General features: G+C 47.2%; 1 non-coding gene across 1 annotated transcript; it reads left to right on the forward strand.

The window, feature by feature from the left end:
• Positions 1-2,390: 2,390 nt before the first annotated feature.
• TRNAG-UCC (transfer RNA glycine (anticodon UCC)) lies at positions 2,391-2,462 on the forward strand. Its single transcript has one exon. It is a non-coding gene; the product is annotated as a tRNA-Gly (tRNA).
• The last annotated feature ends 20,335 nt before the right edge of the window (positions 2,463-22,797 follow it).

Here is a 22,797-nt window from a genome sequence, read left to right on the forward strand (position 1 = left end):
CTTGCATTCTGAGTCAGATACATTACCCCTAGGCCATGCAGGTACATTCATGCTGTTTGGCTAAAATGGGATTTAATATGTCTGGTAGTAGTCTATGCTATTATGTCATACTTTTAAAAACATAGCCTTAGCATCCCCAAAAATTTTTTTGTTTTTTATATGCGTAAGGCTTGAGAAAAAGTAGCTTATTTAATGTTTCAGAAATTCTGGGAATAAAAGGGCTTCAAGAACAATATATAATGCTTGATTGCCTGATTGCTGTGATGGCCTGATTACTGGAAAGAGACTTATCTTCAGACTGTGCAAGCCTCAAAGGTGGTGGTGCATGGTCAAAGATGCTTATTGCGGTCATACTGTAATATTGAAGTGGACATAGAGTTGGGTGTGAACTTTACCTCCAACTGAAAAGTTATGGTGAAGTTCCACTGAAGGATTGACATCCATGGAGTATCAAGATCAGCCCAGCGGAGTATATTTGACAGTAGTCGATCGTCTCTCATATCCTGTCACAGAGTATGGCTAATCAATGAGCTTCTATTTTGATGTTTTGCAGTGTTCAGGTCCAAGGGAAAATTGGAGTTTTATGGCAAATAATCAACTGTGGAATGCTCAAGGCATATGTTGATAAAATAGTAGTTGTAATATTACTACATAGTAGCAGAATTTATTAAGGGACAGTACATACTTAGGTGCCATATCAACGGCTGGCTGGACGGGCACGCACGGTTCTTTTTACCCTCAGCACCATTCCACTTCAGCCAAAAGTACTTATTGTAATTGCGTAACATGTCTTCCCGAGAATTGTACAATCTTCCTAATTGTTAACATTTTTTTTTCTAATTTTTATTTACAGTCTCTACTCTTTGCACTTTCCTTGAACCCTTCACGCTGCGAGCTCTTTAAAATTGCCAGTTGCTAAACCCTGAGTAGTCGAAATTTGGGTGTTCACGGAAATTCTGGAATTGTTCATAAATGCACTACCAAGTGTCAGTGTGGTTTGAAAACACGTATTAGCAAAAGTTTTAGCCGTCGAGAAGAGATAAAAGAAAAGAATCACTTCTCAGAAGATGGCGACAGTTGAGAATATCTTACTAGCTGCTACCATCAACTGCTAAAACCAGTTAGCTATAAAGCGGGATTTTTCGGGCTGACATTTATGATAAGAGGGTTGTCAGCGCAGAATAGCATATATATCAGACGGTTTTTGAAGTCGTTGAAAAATCTGCTCTCTCCAAAAAATTAGAATAGTCTGTCTTATTGTTTGCCTAGGATCATGGTGCCTAGAACCCACAATCGAGAGTCAGGGTTTGTGAGTGAGTGTGAGTGAGAAGACTTATTTACACCGACATGGACCTCGTGGGGGGGGGGGGGGGGGGGGGCAGGGGCTCAGCCACGGGGAGAGTCTTCTAGCTTGCCGGCTCACCTGCGCCGTGGCCGCAGAGGTCTTGGAGTAAGCCTCCTCCGCCAGGTTTAGGACGCTCTTTTGTTCATCCGCATTTGGGCTGCGGATGTAGGTAATTTGATCAAGGGGATCAGTTTCTTTAGCTCCCGGAGAATCGGGGCATTGCCAGATTAGATGATTTTGACTTAAATGTACGTTGCAGAGATTGCAAGTCTCTGGGTCACCTGTCAATTCATTATGCAGAGCTGATGCAGGGTAACATAAGGAAAGAAACGATTGGCCTGAATTTTTCGCCAGGCCCTGCATTCTGAAGGTATTACGGACCTATCTGGTGGGGGATAGATTCTTCTGTTTAGTCTTGGAGTCTCAGAGAGCTCCTTGTAGGTGATGAGGGGGTCTTTGTCTCCGGGTAGCGGGGTATCCGCTCGGGTGTATACATCTCGAGCGAGGCGATGGGCAGCCTCATTGCCTGGTAAACCCTCGTGAGCTGGAACCCAAATGACTGAAACCTCCCGGTTTAGTGGGTGCTTTCTCAGTAGACTGGCCGCCTGCTTGGAAATTAGGCCTTTGCCGAAGTTCCTAACAGCCGCCTTATTATTTGATAGTTTTTAGTGCCTGCTGCGAGCACGGCTGTTTTTTTTTTCAAATCAACCGCTCCTCCCTAGCCGGCCATCGGTTTCTTTTTCGTCTGGTAGGTGCCGCACGTTGTTTAAGGGAGCATATACAGGAACACTAAAGGGAGCTAGAGTACCAAAACCACCGTGACCAAAACCTTTGGTGTGTTACGCCGCGGCGCCGGAGCCGCAGCGAAACGTGTAGGCGCCCTAGATACTGGTGTGCTCGCCTCCACGAGTACACCAGTATACTATCTTCACGAAAGCAGGTGAATGTGGAAAATACCAGCAGCTTATTTCTGCGGCTTAGTGATACCAGTGCCGCAGTTTGCCATTAACTGTTATATTGGACTGTAGAAATGGCCGTCCCGAAGGCGTCGGTGGTATAGTGGTTAGCATAGCTGCCTTCCAAGCAGTTGACCCGGGTTCGATTCCCGGCCGACGCATGTTTTTTTTTTTTTTTTGTCTTTGTTTTTGTTTTTTTCATTATGCTTTCGTAGGTGATTGCAGAGAATTTTCTAGAGCACGTCGAACGGATCTGCTCAGTGCTTTTGGTTGGCAATCGCCTGTCGCTGCGTAGACGTTTCAGCAGCCTTTCTAGAAGCACGGTCACGTTGCCTATATGCGTTTAGTGGGGGTGAAACGCAAATGCATCTAACGTTAAAGATCCCCAGGTGGTCGAAATTAATTCCTTCGCTACTGCTCTTTGTTATTTTCCCTCCCGCGTCTTTCTTCATTTGCGGTGCGCTTCTGTACGGTTCAACTGCTACTGCGCCTTTCCTTTCCAATAAATTAGGTGTTCTTGGTTTGACTATGATCTGGTTTCAAGGCCGTAAATCGGAGCCGGGCGAAACTAGGCAAAAAAAAAAAAAAAAAAAGATTGGACGGGGGGGGGTGGGGGTGGGGGGTGGGGGGGGGGGGGGGTTAAGCATGGCTTGAAGAGCGAAAGCTGCACGTGACTGGTAGGTGGGGCTAGCCTGCCACTGGTGGTTGTTGTTGTGGCTGTAGAAAGTGTAGAAAGAAACAAAAGAAAATGCACGGGCCTGCTACTGGTTCCGGAAGGGCTTCCTTGTACTGGCTCAATCCGCCCTAGGCAAGATAGGATGTCAGATTGAGCCAGTACCCTTCAAGGAAGCCCTTCCGGAAGACGAAGACGACCCCCAGTCAAAAAAATTCAATGGGTCCAATTGGGAATTTCCCAATTGAAATGAATTGGTCAAAAACCAATTGTGTTTATCGCCACCCATTGGGCCTGACCATTTGATATGAATTGGTGCTCCCAATTAGAAATAATTGGTCACCCATGAAGACCAAATGGTTCACCAAATTATCTCAAATGGCATACCCATTGAGCCTAAATGGTTTGAAATCACATAGCTGAAAAAAAAAAAAAATGAGAATGGAGATGCAATTTCAATGTTTTGTGCCCAGAAGTTATAGGGGAGCCGACTTTTATACAAGAGGAATGAAATTACAATTTTTTACAGAAATCATATATGAGAGACAAGCAAGCATTACACACACAGAACTAACACAGATTCAATGTATATATCCACAGGTTCCAGATTTATATACTCCATTCTTTAAACAGTGCTGCTTGGACCAGTGACGCATCTTTGTTATTCAGTTAACTTATTTAATTATGCCTGCACTTACAGTGAACACGATATAATCAATTAAAAAGATTAAGCGGCATATACTTAAATTTTTCACTGTTGTCTTTTATAAAGGTATGTATCTCTGTGCACATCTCAGTCAAGGATATCACTGACTTGACTTTCCCAATTGGGAATGTTTGCTTAGGACCAATTAGAACCAATGGGAAGCCCAGTTGGTAGCCCAATTCGTTTAAAATGGGCATCCCATGTTGGGAGCGAAGAAATCCCAATTGGGATTGAAGTAACCCATTGAGCTTCCCATTAACCCAATGGGTTTATTCAATCCCAATTGGGATGCCCCGTTGGTTTCTTCAGTCCCAATTGGGACATCCAATTGGTTTCTTCATTCCCAATTTGGAGACACGAAACCAACTGGGCGTCCCAATTAGGAGTGAGGAAACCAACTGGGCTTCCCAAACGGAAGTGAAACCAGTTTGGTTACACAGTACCCATTGGACAAACCATTTCGGATTGGCGAAACCAGTTCAATCTGACTGGTCTTCCTAATTGGACCCATTGATTTTTTCTTACTGGGCCGGCCATTAAGACCAAACCCCTTCCCTGGAACATGACGCCGGGCAAGGACGAGAGGCGCACCGCGCGGGCCAAAGCCATAGCCCGGAAGCTGGAAGAGAACCCCAGGATCCTCTACGCGGACGCCTGGCTTCGAAAACACAGTGACCGTGCAGCGGTGGTGGTTACGTCAAAAGACAGGCTGATCGTCAGCGCGTCCATAAAGACAACAGACCCCGCAGTTGCCGAAAAAGCGGCCGTGGCCCTCGCACTCGCACAGCCGAGAAGGGACACCGTGATCATCGACTCAAAAGACAGCCTACGGAAGCTTCCGCAGAGGGGTAATCTACTCCGCGGCCCGAGCCATTCTATCCAAGCGCAAGCCTCCGGGAAGAGCCGTAGAGCTCGTGTGGGTCCCGGCTCACTCGCAGGTAGCAGCTATAGGCAACACCATCGCAGACTACCATGCCCGAGAAATAATCCGGGACGAGCACGAGTCAGAAGAGCTACCGCATCCAGTTACCAGCTTTCGGGAGATAACTCGTATATACCGAGAGGAAAGCTACAGCCTGCCAGAACCGCACCTCAAACTCACCAGGCAACAACAGACGGTCCTGCGTCGAGCGCAGGCGGGATCGCTTGCGCATCCCGTACTGATGAACCACATGTACCCTGCGGAACACGATATGCTCTGTCCGCTTTGCAAAAAAGCAAAAGGCAGCCTGCTGCACATTTTGGCAGAATGCACAAAACTCAAGACCCCCCCCCCCCCCCTCCTCCCCTTCCCGCCAATACCCCCAGTCCCCAACCCCTTGAGCGATTGGAGACCTTGTTATCCAGCCCCGTCCTATCCATCCAGTTCGCACTGACGGACAGGGGCCAGGAGCTGCTGAGAATTACATATGGGCCCCGCAACTAGGGAACCGCCCCGTCTGGTGCACGCATGCACCACCGAATTATTTCGGGCCTAATAAATGTTGAATCCCCGCCGGGGTGGTGCAGTGGTAAGACGCCCGACTACTCTGCCGGAGTACCCGGGTTCGAACCCGACCTCAGCGGCTGCGTTTCGATGCAGCCGAAACGAAGAGGCGTCCGGGTGCTGTGCGATGTCAGCGCACGTTAAAGATCCCTAGGTGGTCGAAATTACTCCATAGCCCTCCACTATGGCTCCTCTTTCTCTTTTCACTTTCACTCCCACCTTCCTTCCCTTACGGCGCGGTTGAGGTGCCCACAGAAAAACAAGCGAGACAGGTACCGCGCCTTTCCCTTCGTATAAATCAATCAGTTTTTTAATTCCTCCTTCTCCGCTGCCTCGTGCAGACAGAAGAGAAAATAGAGAAGAAAGAAAGGAAGAGGGAGAGGAAGACGCGCGCCGCAACAACAGCCGTCGTCCACCACCGAAGCGGTGGCGGGTGCAATGACGGCCTACAACAGATAAAACTTCGGTGGCAGGCTAGCCCCCCGCCGCAAGCGAAGGTGACCTACCTGTCACCCCTGCCACTGGTGGTTGTTAGCCTGCCACCGAATTTTTGTCCGTTGTAGGCCATCATTGCATTCGCCAGGTGGACGACTGCTGTTGCGGCGCGCCTCTTTCTCTCCTTTTTTCAGCTACAGAGTGCCCCGCCGGGGTGGTGCAGTGGTAAGACACCTGTGCCGGAGTACCCGGGTTCGAACTACCCGACCTCGGCGGCTGCGTTTCGATGGAGGCGAAACGAAGAGGCGTCCGTGTGCTGTGCGAAGTCTGCGCACGTTAAAGATCCCCAGGTGGTCGAAATTACTCCATAGCCCTCCACTATGGCTCCTCTTTCTTTCCACTTTCACTCGCACCTTCCTCCCTTCCCTTACGGAGCGGTTGAGGTGTCCACAGAAAGCAAATGAGACAGTTACCGCGCCTTTCCCTTCCTACAAATCAATCAGCTACAGAGCCAGTAGCAGGCCCGTGCATTTTCTTTTCTTTCTTCCTACAGCCACTACAACAACAGCTTCGGTTGTGACGCGCTCTTTGTCTCTGCCTTTTCTTTTTCTTCCTTTCTTCTCTATAGCTGAGCCACCTCGTCGTGTGCTGTGCGGTGTCAACGCACGTTAAAGATCCCCAGGTGGTCGAAATTACTCCGTAGCCCTTCACTACGGCTCCTCTTTCTCTCTTTCCACTTTCACTCGCATCTTCCTCCCTTCCCTTACGGCGCGGTTGCGGTGTCCACAGAAATCAAGTGAGACAGTTACCGCGCCTTTCCCTTCATATAAATAAATCAGTTTAAAAAATCAGCTACAGAGCCAGTAGCAGGCCCGTGCATTTTCTTTTCTTTCTTCCTACAGCCACTACAACAGCAGCTTCGGTTGCGACGCGCTCTTTCTCTCTGCCTTTTCTTTTTCTTCCTTTCTTTTCTATTTTCTCCTCTGTCCGCACCAGGCAGCGGAGGTGGCTCAGCTACAGAGCCAGTAGCAGGCCCGTGCTTCTGCTTTTCCTTCTTCGTACAGTCGCAACAACAATAACAACATTGCAATACCTAGGACCCTTCCTTACCGAAGCATTTTTCCCGGGTACTTTTACTGGTACTTTCACGCAACTGACAGCGCAGCAAATATATGTAGTGTCGTGGAGAAAAGACGGCAATGACGAAAAGACGACATGCAAAGCTTGGTAAAACGGAAAATGAAACCGGGAAATTATACGTTGCCAAGTGCTGACTTCCTGAATGAGGCCGCCGTGACGGTTATAACCAGTCAGAAAAGTGGTGTCTACGTATATGCAATCATATGCTTCTATAACGGAACACTACCCATCCCTTGGCCGTGATGAAAACCGCCATGCCTCATGTTCCACGTCAACTAGAGAGAGAAAGAATTAACTGCCACGTCAAAACTTCAGTCAAAATTGCCACATAGATCTGTTTTGGCAATTGCAAACGCGAGAATGACGACAACCGTTGACGAGAGGGAAATCTGCCACGTAAAATAAAATGTAAATTAGTGCTTTACAGGCAATGAAAGACACATCTGTCACACATCTCCGTGGGCGCCTGAATCGCAGCGTAACGGAAGGGATGAGGTGGGATTACAAGGAGAGATAGAGGTGCTGCAGGGGAGGGCTCCGGTGTTATTTTGACCTCCTGGGAGTCTTTAACTGCACTATATCGCACTGAACACGGAGGCAGGAAACGAGCATTCATCATCGCTGACATGGCATTTACCTTACTCACAAACCTGCGGCACCCGACGCGAGTCACTACCAGCATAACTCGGTATACCTCCCCCGACCTCACGCTCGTCCGCAACGCCCGCAACTATGAGTGGCTTAATACGGGAGAAACAGGCAGCGATCACTACGTGCTGCAGACCATCATTGAAAGCAACAAGCACAGCAAACCACGAGGGCAAGCCAAAGTGACTGACTCTGAATGCCGAGGAAGGACACCAAACTAGTTACATTGGTGCAAATAATTAGTTACAAAGAGTGGGCCGCGGCATCCGTTCTCGACCTTAAAGAAAACCTCACAAAAACCCTTGCCACCACGGAGGACCACTCAGCTGTTGACAACCATCTTTGGGAAGCTAGACGTAGTCTCGTAAAACGCTGCAAGAAACAAAGGCACAATCGAAAACTCTGAATTCGAGTAGCGAAGCTAACTACTCAAGCATGGGACGTCGCTTGCACCAATTGGCTAAAAAGGTGCGAATCCCTTAAAGGTCGCCTAGACATCAAGACTACGTGGAACCTTCTCCGATTTCTAATTGATCCACCGAAATCGAAGAGTGAACAACATAGAAATTTGCCTCGAGCCTTACACAGCTTTCAAGGCACGGGTAACGAACTCGTGGATGAGCTCACGCATCGCTATATCTGCAGTTCGAAAGACGCAACATCCTTAAATCCAGAATACCGGGAGGAACCGAACGAAGACCTAGATAAAGACTTCACTCTAGAAGAAATCATAGCAGCACTAGCAGATATACGCAGAGGTACAGCCCTGGGACAAGACAAAATTACGGTCGGACTTCTAACCAACCTCGGCACGGAGGCACTGCAGCAACTTACGGATTACGTAAACGAATGCTAGCGCACCGGCATCCACAGGAATGGAAAACAGCCAATATACACTTTATCTTCAAACCCTGCAAGGAAATTAGCATTGAAAACCTACTCCCATATCCCTCACGTCATGCGCTGGTAAACTCATGGAAAAGGCAGTCCACGTGCCTCTCCAACTATGTATAGAAAAACGAGCTACTGCCACACACGATGTTTGGATTTAGCACATCTGTCCACCAATGATGTGCTTCTGCGATTCAAACGCGAAGTCATTGATCCAGCACACAGAAACAGTGACCGAGCACTTCCAACCTTTGAACTCAAAGGAGTGACCGAGCACCATATTAGGCTGTCGTAAAGCTGGCTTCACGGTCGAGAATGGTGATAGAAGGTGAAAGCTCGCTTTTTGAGAAGGAAAGTAAACGAGACGTTTTTTTTCCTTTAACGTTCACAGATGATTATTTTGAAAATCATGAGAGAGACGTATGTGCGGTCTGTACAGGTGCGTTGTACAGTAAGGCAGACATCACGTGACTATCAAGCTTTAACCAGCAATTTTTATTTCAAGGGACAATATCTCGAAACTGAAGACTGGCAACATAAAATATTAGACGCGATAGCATTTCATGCACAATACAGGGCTAAAGTAAACCACAGAAAGTGAAAGACTGACATCCTTTTTGAAGAAAGGATAAACTAGGGACTCATGTCAGATTGGTGCTAGGGGGAGCTCTAGGTTAGGGCCATTTGTTTAACCTACACCAGCTACACCAGTGTAGGAAATCTCTTATACCTAAATAGATTTTTGCTGCACAGGTGTAGCTGGTGTAGGGTAAACAAACGGCCCTATTGTCACGACAAAAGGAGCCGCAGACGTGCGAGTAGGCGTTGTGTGGACGTAGTACAGGGACGTGCAAGCCGACCTACGAAGCGTTCTTCAAATCGAACCCGGTCTATCCCGAGCGCTCTCTGCGTGCCAACAACCACTTCGTCGTCGTTGCGGCCCAGCGCAGAGGAATGAATGAATGAATGAAAACTTTTATTTCCACCGAAAAGGAGCCCTACATCTCCCCCCCCCCCCCCTCCCCCCGGCACGCAGGCCGGGGAGCAGGTCAGGAGGGCCCCGCAGGCTGAGGTCAGGTGAGGTTACAAGCACTCTTCACGGCCTCAGCCGCCAGGTGGGTTACGTGCCGCTGAACGGTGGGATCTCCGCTCCGCAGCCAAACATCCCAGGCTTCTCTACTATCAATGTTAATGCCGGCGCCTGGGGAATCGGCACATTGCCATATTATATGATCTAGCGTGCCTTTTTGGCCGCAATTTTTACATTTAGAATCTTCCTCCCTGGTCTGTGTTAAGAAAATCCAGACAGGGCAGATGTAGTTATCGGCTTGTAATCGCCTCCAGATGCGTGCTTCATTGTTAGTGAGAGACCGATCTGGGGGAGGGTACGATCTAGTTTGTAAGATTCTGTGATCTCATTGTATGTGATAGCGTACTGGTAAGGGTGGTACCAGTATGTGTTTCCTTATGTTGGGTGGGATAGATGTTTTCGTCTGTGGGCCTCTGTCTGATTGGAGTCCGACCCAGTCTAGGATGGCTCTGCCTGTCTCCGTCTGACTTAGTCTTTCAGTTGAGAGATTCTGACAGCTTCAGTGAGCTCTTGCCATGTATTATGAATCCCCATTTTCTCAAGCTTCTCTGTTGATGTGGAGACAGGAAGGCCTAGTGCGCGTTTGACGCATTTTCGAATTATGACGTCGATGTTTTCACGTTCTGTCTTTTTGAGATTGAGAAAAGGTGTGGCATAACATATGCAACTGATGATGTAGGCCATTTTGAGTAAACTGCGTTCCTTGAGACCGTGTCCTCTAAGCGCTACTCTTCTGAATATGCCCGTAACTTGGGCTGCGTAGTTCTCCATTTTTTTTTTATGGTGTTTGTGTTCTGCCCTCTTGCTTGGAGGATCATTCCCAAGATTCTAATTTCCTCTACTTGTGGAACCGGGTAGTTTTCAACATTTATCTTTATGTCTGCTTTATTTTTTTTTTTTATATTTGGGGTTGTAGATGAATAGTTCTGACTTTTGCGGTGAGCAGGATATTCCGCGTTCCGCAGCATACTCAACCACCTTATTTGCGGCAGCCTGGAGTTTGTTCTCTATCTCTGCGTCGCTACCTTTATTGATCCTGAGATTTATGTCATCTACGTACATGCTAAATTTTAAGTCCGGTATTTGCTTTAGTTGGTGCTGGTAGCCCCCTCATAGCAATGTTAAATAGAAAGGGAGACGAGACAGAGCCTTGTGGCGTTCCCTTGCTACCCAAGGTGACTGTGGGTGATTTGGCGCTTTGAAAGCTCATGGTGACTTCTCTGTTAGTTTGAAAATTTTTGATATAGTTATAGGTTCTGATTCCAACCCCAACTTCTTGGAGACCTTCGAGCACTGCCTTATGCTTGACATTATGGAAGGCTTTGGTTAGGTCAAGTCCGAGAATAGTCTTTGTATCTGAATATTCATGAGTTATGATATCGTATCTAAGTCTGAGCATCACGTCCTGTGTGCTTAGCCCCGGCCTGAAGCCCACCATTTCGTGTGGCAAGAGGTTCTCTTGCTCCATTTATTTGGTAAGTCTTTCGATGGAGGCGAAAAGCAAGGCGCCCGTGTGCTGTGCGATGTCAGTGCACGTTAAAGAACCCCAGGTGGTCGAAATTTCCGGAGGTCTCCACTACGGCGTCTCTCATAGCCTGAGTCGCTTTGGGACGTTAAACCCCGCAAACCAACCTATTTGGTAAGTCTAGTCTGAATAACGCGTTCTATTAGTTTTCCCATGCACGATGTCAGTGATATAGGTCTTAGGTTTTCTATTTGACGATCAATGAGTGGAACCGGCTGCCAGCTGGCATCACTGAGTGTTGCACTGAAAATTTATTTCGGGCTTTTTTATCGGATGTGTGACGTGGCGCCCAGTTCTCTTGTGTGTGTTTCCTTCATTACTTTGTTTTTGAATGTTTTCATCACTTTGTTGGTCGCGCAGTTGCCCCCTTTAGATGCATGTTTTTCATTCTGCATTATCACTTGTGTCGTGTTATTTTCTTCATTTTTATGTATTTTATCACTGGCGTTCCCAGCAAGATTACTTGTCATCTCCCCCCCTGCAATAATGCCTTCGGGCGCTGCAGGAACTTGTAATAAATAAATAAATAAATAAATAAATAAATAAATAAATAAATAAATAAATAAATAAATAAATAAATAAATAAATAAATAAATAAATAAATAAATAAATAAATAAATAAATAAATAAATAAATAAATAAATAAATAAATAAATAAATAAATAAATAAATAAATAAATAAATAAATAAATAAATAAATAAATAAATAAATAAATAAATAAATAAGTAAATAAATTTTTGGCGGCTTCCCCGGTTTGGGTATGAGGACTATACTGGCATTTTTCCATGCCTGCGGTAGTTGTCCAGTCTCCCATACCTTATTCATGCATTCTGTCAGGGCTGTGATTGACTCGTCGTCTAGATTTATGATAATAGTGTTCGTGATACCGTCAGGTCCTGGGGCTGATCTTGTCTTTAATCCAATAATCTCAGCTCAGACTTCAGCCCTAGTGATGGGGGCGTCTAAGTTAGGTCTCCCCTAATATGCTGGTAACGTTTCGGTTTCCATTTGTCCGATGTAGATTTCGATTAATTTACTCATCAATTGTTCGTCCGAGCCTTCGAAGGCATGCTTAACGTTAGTTTGATTTACGTTAGCTTGTGCTTTAGATTTTTCCGGATCGAGCATGTGTCGTAGAATGTTCCATGTTTTGGAGAGGCTCATGCCTTGTTCCATTTCATCAGATCTGCTACACCAGTTTTGTTCATTTAGTTTGATGGCGTATGTCTCCATCTCTTTATTATGTCGAGCTAGTGCTCTCCTAATATTACGGTTCCATCTTTGTGTTTTTAGGCTTTTCTCTAGGTCCTGTTTCTTGTTCCACATGTTTAGAAGTTTGCTATCGATACTCGGCGGTGCATCTTCGTCTTCTAGAGTGACTGTCGCTTCCTCCACGTGTTTCTTTAGCGTTTCTGACCACTTGTCGATATCGTCGATTTTCTCAATTCCCTCGGTCTCTCGTATTTGCCTAAATCTTTCCCATTCCGTGATTTTGGGTTGTTTGGGTTTTCTAATTTTGATTCCTTTTCCTAATGTGAGTGCAATAATGAAGTGGTCACTACCTAGGTTTTGCTCGGTGTTTTTCCAGTGCGCTGTACTTACATTCTTGCTGAATTGGTCAGGTCGGGAGTGGTGTCCCTGCTGACGCTATTACCCGTGCGTGTGGGTGCATTTGGATCAGTGTGCAGGGTGAGTCCTAGTGTTTGCATGTCTTCCCATAATTGTCTGCCCTTAAGATACTGCCGATCGTACCCCCATTCCTAATGGGCTGCATTAAGGCTGAATCGCATGCACGCGAAAACTCACGCAAACGCGAACGCGACGGCGGCACGCGTCGCGCGAAGCCTTCGCGCGAACAGAAATGCATGAGTCGCTTGGCTCGTCGCTCGGATCTGCCGAAATAGAAAATTTCGCTCGTTCGCCCGGAAGTAAGCGTACGTCACTGCCGCTCATTTCGCACGCTTTCTTTATTTTGCTGTGTTGCATTGTGATTGTGCATTACCGCGTAAATGTTTCGCTTTGTACGAACAATGGTGAATAGCCAAGGATTCAAAGAACGTTTAACCCCAACCGAAACAACAATAGAAACAAGGGGTCACGTGATTATTCGTGCCGATTACAGTGCAAGTTCACATACATTCGATACGGTTTGCTGTAAATACATTTTACTTTGCCATGTTGTCGCAAAATAACTTTAATTCTTGCAATCGTTGTGACTGTTGTTGGATTTGGCAATAGTTTTGCGGTGTACTAAGCCACCATCATCAGTAAGCTCCAGCTTCAAGACCGCAGCAACACTATCCGCATCAAGTGGTTCTCGGCGCACGCGGGAGATTGTGCATCCTCACCGAATCACAACGAGACGGCCCATTCGGCGTCGCGTGCGCTTACCTTCCGCGCCCCCGAGAAGGACCGTTCCGAATGGTGGTTCGAAACAAAAGACAGAATGACCAGTTACGAGGAAGTGACAAAATTTTACCGCCTAGCTCGACGGACAATGCCGCCGCCTCACCCGGCACTTAGTCGGGAGGAGGCGGTCATCCTAAGGCAAATGCAAACCGGGTCACTCCTAGCCCCGGCAGTGATACACGTCCTCCACCCAGACATCTACACGAGTGATATGTGCAGTGTATGTCAAGTGGGTCCGGCGGACCAATGACACATCATGTGGGACTGTGCCAGGTTCCCGACCGAAGCTGCATCCAGGACATACCCGCCGGAACTTCAAAGTGCTGTGCAGAATACAGACAAGGACATGCAACGTACTATGGGCCGTCCAGCAGGCCCGGGGTGCGCTCGCAAAGCACAAGCCTCACAACCCACCACAAACGGGCCAAATGAGGGAGTGCACAGTAGGGCTTAACCCCGGGTAGACGCTTGGCCAGCGTCACGACGCTTTAACCCGTCGTTTGCCGGCTCCCTAATAAAGTTATACATACATACATACATACATACATACATACATACATACATACATACATACATACATACATACATACATACATACATACATACATACATACATACATACATACATACATACATACATACATACATACATACATACATACATACATACATACATACATACATACATACATACATACATACATACATACATACATACATACATACATACATACATACATACATACATACATACATACATACATACATACATACATACATACATACATACATACATACATACATACATACATACATACATACATACATACATACATACATACATACATACATACATACATACATAAAGCCACTATGCCAGCGAAATGCCAGCCACACAACCTACACAGATCGTCGTCGCCGTTTCGCTCGGTTCGCGTGCATGCGTCTTCCCCAGTAGGCGACGGAGCGAACCATGATCGCTTTCGCCGCGCCGCCTTGTCGCTTCGCTCACTTTTTCGCTCACATGCGTTTCCCGCTTTAAAGTCACCCGCTATGATAAGCGGGTTATTTCCTGCGATCTTTAGGGCTTTTCGGAATAGGACTTGAGACCTAACTTTCTTTGCTTCGGAGTGCTGTATATATTCAAGAGAAAGATACTCTTTCGGTCTTTTCTTCCAGTGATGATTTCGGTTAAAACTGCTTCTATATCCCGAAATGTGATCTCGTGATTAGCAGCGGCTCTGTTTCTCTGGATAAAAGTCGTGACTTTGGATTTTTCGCCCCTATCGCTGCTGTGGCTTTGATATCCAAACAATTGGGTTGGGTTTTTCTCAGTGTCCTGTGTCATGACAGCTATGGGTTTGTCGGCAGTTTGTTCTATGTATTGTTGCAATAGCACTCGCTTTCTCTAGTAACCTCAGCGGTTCCACTGCCAGATCGTACAGTTGTCTTTATGATTATGGCTTTTGTCCACGATTGTTATCCATTGTTTCTTCTAGTTTTGCGATTCTGTTACTGGATTCAGAGAAGGTCAGTGATGCTTCCTGCATTTGTTTAGTGAGATTTTGAATCTGCACTTGCATCTGTCCCTGAGCCCCTAGAAGTTGCTGGATTAGCGTGTTAATATTATCGAGTTGCTTATCAAATTTGTCATTACGTTGTTCAAATTTTATATTAAGGGCTATAAACGGATAGGTCTCTCCCCCTTTACGCTTCTGGGGTGGCGGCCGGGTGAATTCCAAGTTCATACCGTTTGATTCCTCTGAACGTTGTTTCGTTCCGCAAAAGTTCAATCTGCGAATGTGGTATTTGACTTCTCACCTCCTATCCTGTGTTACCAACGGATACCTGAACCATGAAGCACCACGGGGACACCGGAATTTCGACGGTAGGCCCAATTTTCGGGATTTTATGAGTCTCTAAAAATTTCTCACCGAGGCCTAGGCCTAGCTTGACTCCGAAGCCTCGCTGGGCGTTACCCGAAGAGGCTGGGAGCGGCCCCAGAGCGTCGCGACTTGAGAAGAGCAAGATGGTGGAAACCGTGGAGGGAAGAGACGCTTCCGCCAGCGATATTTTGAACGGACAATGGTTCATCAGAAAGAGAAACAGAAACGTGGCAGTCAACAACGCCCAAGCCGACCACGTCGGAAAGCTGAGCCTACCCAAGCACAAGCACCCTCGAGGGAGGAAGCTGGCCGAAAAATCGATTGAGCGACAGCAGGAGCGAATTCCCAGCACCGCTAACAAGATCATCATTTGCCCCAGAGGCGGAATTAATAGCATTATCAACATTGTAGGAAGATTGAACTTGTCTCGAGTTATCATCCAAGCCGCCGGCCTGGATCTGACGACCACGAAGGGTGACATTATCTCCCCAAACTCTACTCAGCAATCAATACTGGTCGCTACCACGGATACCGAGAGAACTTAGAAGTACGCAGCATTTCAAGCTCTGAAGATTGGACCCAACATAATTGAAGCCAAGTCATACATCGCCATGCCGGAAGACGGAGGCAAAGGCGTCGTTCACGACGTACCACTCGAATATTCAACGGAGGAATTCAAAGAAATGATAGAATGGAGTGGGACTAATCCGCAAATCTCCGGTATTAGAAGAAGCGGGATCCAAAACCATTCTGATACTTCTCAAAGACTGGTTTGTGCCGAAATGGCCCAATTTCCAGGGAATCAACATGAGGTGCTACTTGTATAAGAAGAAGTACGAAGTCTGCACAACAGGCGGCAGGCTAGAACACAGAGCCGATGTATGCCCAGACCCGACCAACGTGAAATGTCGCGGCTGGGGCTTGGAACATCCAGGCGCTGGGCACACATGTGAACCTGTCAACTCTGCGGTAAAGACCATGTCCTAGGAGACAACAAATGCCGCAAAATATACAGGATTCCCTACCTCTCAAAGAAAAAAATGTGGGAAAAAAAAGCTAGAAAAACAACTGCAATCAACTTCAGGAATAAAGGGACCCATCCTCTACTCGGAACAAGAGCACCAGGGACGAGAACCCCGAGGAAGGAACCGGGCAAACACGGACCCACGGTCGGGGACCCGATCGAGATCAAGATCAAGCTCGACAACTAGAGCGATCTCGAAATCCCGGGACACGAGCCAGGGACAAGGACCTGGCCTGCCTCCCAGAGATCCCAAGAATCCATGGGGCCAACCCAAGTCAGCAGACAAGACGTTAAGCTTCGTTAGCAAAACCTCCCAGGCTGAAAATAGAGAGATGGAAAAACTCAGAGGGGAAAACGCAGAACTTAGATGATCAAACAAATGAGTCGCGAAATTCAGGAACTTAAATCTAAATTCACCGAAAAGCCCACGGCTAAGTCCGCCGGCAAATCAATCAAATGAGGTACCAAAAACCAGCGCGGAGGCAGCGCTTATTCACGTGACGTCATTGCAGCCTTACTGGCAACCACGGTACGCACCACAGGAGATTGATTTATAGGAAATTAAAGGCATGGTAACTGTCTCACTTGTTTTCTGTGGACACCTGAACCGCGCCGTAAGGGAAGGGAGGAAGGTGGGAGTGAAAGGGGAAAGAGAGAAAGAGGAGCCGTAGTGGAGGGCTACGGAGTAATTTCGACCACCTGGGGATCTTTATTAAAACTGATTTATTTATAGGAAGGGAAAGGCGCGGTAACTGTCTCGCTTGATTTCTGGGGACACCGCAACCGCGCCGTAAGGGAAGGGAGGAAGATGCGAGTGAAAGTGGAAAGAGAGAAAGAGGAGCCGTAGTGGAGGGCTACGGAGTAATTTCGACCACCTGGGGATCTTTAATGTGCGCTGACATCGCACAGCACACGACGCCTCTTCGTTTCGTGTGCTGTGCGATGTCAGCGCGCGTGGTACACTCCATGCCACATCATAGAGGGGGAAGAAAGAGAGAGAGAGCCTACGGCGAATCATGACACGGCGTATGTGAAATCCGAGCTCTGGTTAGACGGTACGTGTTCCAAACGGCGTCTCAAGTGTCCGACAAATGAGCGTCGCGCAGCAGAGAGAAGGACGGTATATCGGCGCCGATGGCAACATTCTTTTGTTTGCTTTTAGTTTCGAACCGCCCAACGTTATGGCGTCTCGACAGTACAGAATAGGGGCTGGGACAGGTGGGTCACCGCCGCTTGCGGCGGGGGGTGTCACCGAATTTTTATCTGTTGCAGGCCGTCATTGCACCCGCCACTTCTCCGGTGGTGGACGACGGCTGTTTCTGCGGCGCGCGTCTTTCTCTCCCTCTTCCTTTTCTTTCTTCTCTATTTTTTCTTCTGTCTGCACGAGGCAGCGGAGGTGGCTCAGCTACAGAGCCAGTAGCAGCTAGGCCCGTGCCTTTTTTTTCCTTCTTCCTACAGCCACAACAACAGGGTTGCCACACCTGCTGCCTGCTAAACCTGACAGCGGTTTGGCTTTTGGGGCTTAACGTCCCGAAGCGACTCAGGCTATGAGAGACGCCGTAGTGGAGGAGTCCGGAAATTTCGACAACCTGCGGTTCTTTAACGTGCACTGACATCGCACAGCACACGGGCACCTTGCTTTTCGCCTCCATCGAAAAGCGGCCGCCGAGGCCGGGATTCGATCCCGCGTCCTTGGGCACAGTAGTCGAGCGCCGTATTCACTGCACCACCCCGGCGGGGAAACCTGATAGTGAATAGGGTCTATAGGTATGTGACAATATGCAGAGGTGGTGAAATATATTTTCCTATTTAATCACCACCTCACTGCTTTTTCGAAGTCGGCTTTTCTGGAGCTGATGGGCCAACCCCACGCTCGAGTAGCCGTGTAGAGAAGAGAGTACGCGGGATTTGGAAGTTTGTCCACTGTAATTCGGTAGAGTACTTTGTACTTAAAAGGGTGAGGGTCCGGGCTAGTACATTTTACCTGCTTACAAATCATATTTTTTCTCGAGTTTCCATAAATGTCCTAAGCCCGAAGAAAAAAAAAATTCAGGGGGCACTTTGACGATCTTAAAAACGCGCTGAGGCAAAAGCCCATTGCGCAATTGTGACGTCATTGCGTGTGCGTAGTTGTGATGGCTGCTACGTGTCGGTTGAGGTTTGCGCACGAGGACACTGCGCATGCGCAGTGCGCGCGTTTACTATGTCTCAAAGCTTACTAATTAACTATTTATCGTTGACTGATGTTCACACTTCTACTATATCATTGATTGAATAACTATCAGTACTGAAACCATCCTAATCCATGTGAAGACTGACAGTTGCCGCGGACGCACGGACGCACGCACGGACACGCCGGCGAGTAATGAGCCATAACAGGTTTTCGCCTTAAAACGGTGGTAAAGAATTACGATCAGGGGGGGGGGGGGGGTAAGCATGGCTTGAACCTGGTGATTGAGCGTAAGCGTCGAGTGTTGCAGCGATAGCCTCTATAACACCGCCTTTTCAATCCCCATGGTTCCTTCATAATAATAATAATAATAATAATAATAATAATAATAATAATAATAATAATAATAATAATAATAATAATAATAATAATAATAATAATAATAATAATAATAATAATAATAATAATAATAATAATAATAATAATAATAATAATAACAATAATAATAATAATAATAATAATAATAATAATAATAATAATAAAATTACGAGAAACTTTAGCGACTAAAGTATTGAAAGGCGAAAGCTTGAGAAGCCTCATCTTTAATGTTCCTGTCAACTGCCAACGCACACTTGAAAGCGCGCCAAGGAACGCCACGTGACAAGAGCGATGGCGTACCTCGTACCACCCAAACCCAAACGCACACTTGTCGGAGAAAGTGTGACAGATACTGCGCCTTTCCTTCAGAAGTCTCATCTTGTCGAGCGTTCCTGCCATCTGCAATCCCACACTTGAACGCGCGCCAAGGAACGCCACGCGACAACCGCAGTAAAAGCGGGACACACTTTGTCCACGGCAGCATGAGTCATTAAAGGCTTTCGCCTTAATAATAATAATAATAATAATAATAATAATAATAATAATAATAATAATAATAATAATAATAATAATAATAATAATAATAATAATAATAATAATCGGTTTACAGGAAGGGCGCAGTATTCACACACACACACACACACACACACACACACACACACACACACACACACACACACACACACACACACACACACACACACACACACACACACACACACACACACACACACACACACACACACACACACACACACACACACACACACACACACACACACACACACACACACACACACACACACACACACACACACACACACACACACACACACACACACACACACACACACACACACACACACACACACACACACACACACACACACACACACACACACACACACACACACATTCTGTGGACACCTGAACCGCGTCGTAAGAGGAGAGGAAGGTGGGATTGAAAGCAGAAAGAGAGAAAGGGGGGTCGTAGTGGAGGGTTGCGGAGTAATTTCGACCACCTGGGGACCTTTAACATGCGCTGACATCGCACAGCACACGGATGCCTCTTCGTTTCGCCTCCATCGAAACGCAGCCGCCGAGGTCGGGTTCGAACCCGGGTACCGCCGGGGTGGTAGGTGGCAGGTCCTGGCCTTACGGGGCTGGGACGCTTGATTCCGTTCTCTCAACGGTAGGGTCTATCAAGAGACTTTAGTAGGGTCCTCTGAGCAGCGTCACCTAGCGACAGGTAGCAAAAATATTGTAAAAATGAATAAGAGCACATTTGAAGCCTACCGTGCTCGTTGCCTCAGTGGCGCAATGGATTAACATTACTTACCTGAGCACTTAGCGAATAAAGTGTATATTCGAATCTTGCGTTCGTAATTATTTCCAAATTTGTTTTTTTAAATTACAACGTTAAAATAAGCTACTGATATCTTTCTGAAGGGGTGTTCCCCTTTAGGTTGCATCATATGTGATGTTTTTAATTCTTAATAGCCACAAAACATGCCGTGAACACAGCCGCGAGACAACAGAATGACAATGCTTACACTATTTAATAATTTAAACATAATAATTTCCTGCCTTTAATGAGTGCATGTTACCTTTAGGTTGCGTTCAGACACACCTCTAAGTAACAGTCACCGTTTAACCCGCTCAGAGGCAACTAGTGACGAGAAAGAAGTTGCGGGACCCTACCGTTGAGAAGAGGGAGTTACGCGGCTGGGACGGTAGGTCAACGCCGCTTGCGGCGGGGGCTAGCCAGCTACCGAATTTTACCATTTGTAGGCCGTCATTGCACCCGCCACTGATTCGGTGGTGGACGACGGCTGTTGCGGCGCGCGCTTTTTCTCCCTCTTCTTTTTCCTTTCTTCTATATTTTCTCTTCTGTCCGCACGAGGCAGCTGAGGCACAGTATAGTCGGGCGTCTTACCACTGCACCACCCCGGCGGTACCCGGGTTCGAACCCGACCTCGGCGGCTACATTTCGATGGAGGCGAAACGAAGAGGCGTCCGTGTGCTGTGCGATGTCAGCGCACGTTAAAGATCCCCAGGTGGTCGAAATTACTCCGTAGCCCTCCACTACGGCTCCTCTTTCTCTCTTTCCACTTTCACCCCCACATTTTCCCCTTCTCTTGCGGCGCGGTTGCGGTGTCCACAGAAAACAAGTGAAACAGTTACCGCGCCTTTCCCTTCCTATAAATAAATCAGGCAGCGGAGGTGCCCCGTCATGGTGGTGCAGTGGTAAGACGCCCGACTACTGTGCCGAAGTACCAGGGTTCGAACCCGACCTCGGCGGCTGCGTTTGGATGGAGGCGAAACGATGAGGCGTCCGTGTGCTGTTCGATGTCAGCGCACGTTAAAGATCCCCAGGTGGTCAAAATTACTCCGTAGCCCTCCACTACGGCTCCTCTTTCTCTCCAACCTTCCTCCCTTTCCTTACGGCGCGGTTGAGGTGTCCACAAGAAAACAAGTGAGACAGTTACCGCGCCTTTCCCTTCCTATAAATCAACCAATCAATAGGCAGCGGAGGTGGCTCAGCTACAGAGCCAGGAGCAGGCCCGTGCATTTTCGTTTCCTTCTTCCTACAGCACAACAACAACAACAATTGGGCTAGTTGGTATGCCATTGATAATTAACGTGCACCGACATCCCACAGCACACGGACGCCTCTCCGCTTCGCCTGCATCGAAACGCAGCCGCCGGCAGTCGAGATCGAACCCGAGTACACCGGCACACAAGTCGGGCATCGTAGCCTTTAAATTAGGTTTTAAAGAAATGAAGGCGCCTTATAGTTTTGGGCGGACACCTGGAATAGTGGACACCTAAACGTAACCATTTGAAGGTCATTCTTTAAATTTTTTCTTGTAAATTGGCTTATAAGAAAGGAAAGGCGGCGTATCTGTTAGACGATGGAAGGGAGGAAGGCGGGAGTGCAATCGGAAGGAGTGAAAGAGGTCTCGTAACGGAGTGCTTGGAGTAATTTCGGTCACCTGGGGCCTTTCACGTGCGCTGACATCGCACAATACATGACTGCCTCTCGGTTTAACTTGGGTTTTGGGTAAAGGAAGACTTGCACACCTAATTAGTCAGGGTTACTTGAACGTCAAATTTAGTGCCACGCGAAGACCGGCTCTACCTACATTATAGTGTTCTAGAAGATTTCTAGAGCACTATACCTACGTATAAGTTTTCACTTTAATTGTAACTGGTCTATAAGAAAGGAAGGCCGCAGTATCTGTCTAGGTCACTGGAGCTCAAGTTATCAGATCCGCGAAGCGCGGCTCTACCTTAAATGTTTTGAAGCCTTCGCTTCAAAAAGAAAAAAAAAAAAGATCGCTAGTACATACGCTTATTGTGCAGTTAATTTAGCAAGCGCATGCACCTTCACGGTGCCTCAAAGGTTAGTTTGGTTTGTGGGGTTTAACATCCCAAAGCAACTCAGGCTATGAGAGACGCCGTAGTGGAGGACTCCGGAAATTTCGACCACATGTGGTTCTTTAACGCGCACTGACATCGCACAGCACACGAACGCCTTTGCTTTTCGCCTCCATCGAAAAGCGACCGCCGAGGCCGAGATTCGATCCCGCATCCTTGGGAACAGTAATCGAGCGCCGTAACCACTGCGCCACCCCGGCTTTTTTTTTTTTTCTTTACTGCATGAATTGGTACAAATACAGCCGTAAAAGATCGTGGTTGCCATGCCCCTTGGCTGACAACCGTGTCTAATGGACTTTCATTACCACAAGTTCGCCCATCGACTGCTGGGCCCAAGGGCGCGGGGTCAAATCCCGGCCGAGCATGCCGCTTTACGATGAGGCCTTCATAGAGGCAAAAAGCGGAATACTCGTGTTCTGTGCGATGTCAGTGCACGGTAAAGAGCCACAGCTTGTCTAAATTTCGGGACTTTTCCAACAGGACATCCCTCATTCATGGCATGAGTCGCGTTGGTGCCCTTTAATGTAAACCAAACTTTCTGCTGCATAGAAAATAGGGAAGGTGATTTAATTGTTATCTGGCGATAAAACTAA

Source organism: Amblyomma maculatum, chromosome 1 (genome assembly GCF_055883805.1).
Source record: "Amblyomma maculatum isolate TAMU_Amacu chromosome 1, ASM5588380v1, whole genome shotgun sequence".
Classification (NCBI taxonomy): domain Eukaryota; kingdom Metazoa; phylum Arthropoda; class Arachnida; order Ixodida; family Ixodidae; genus Amblyomma; species Amblyomma maculatum.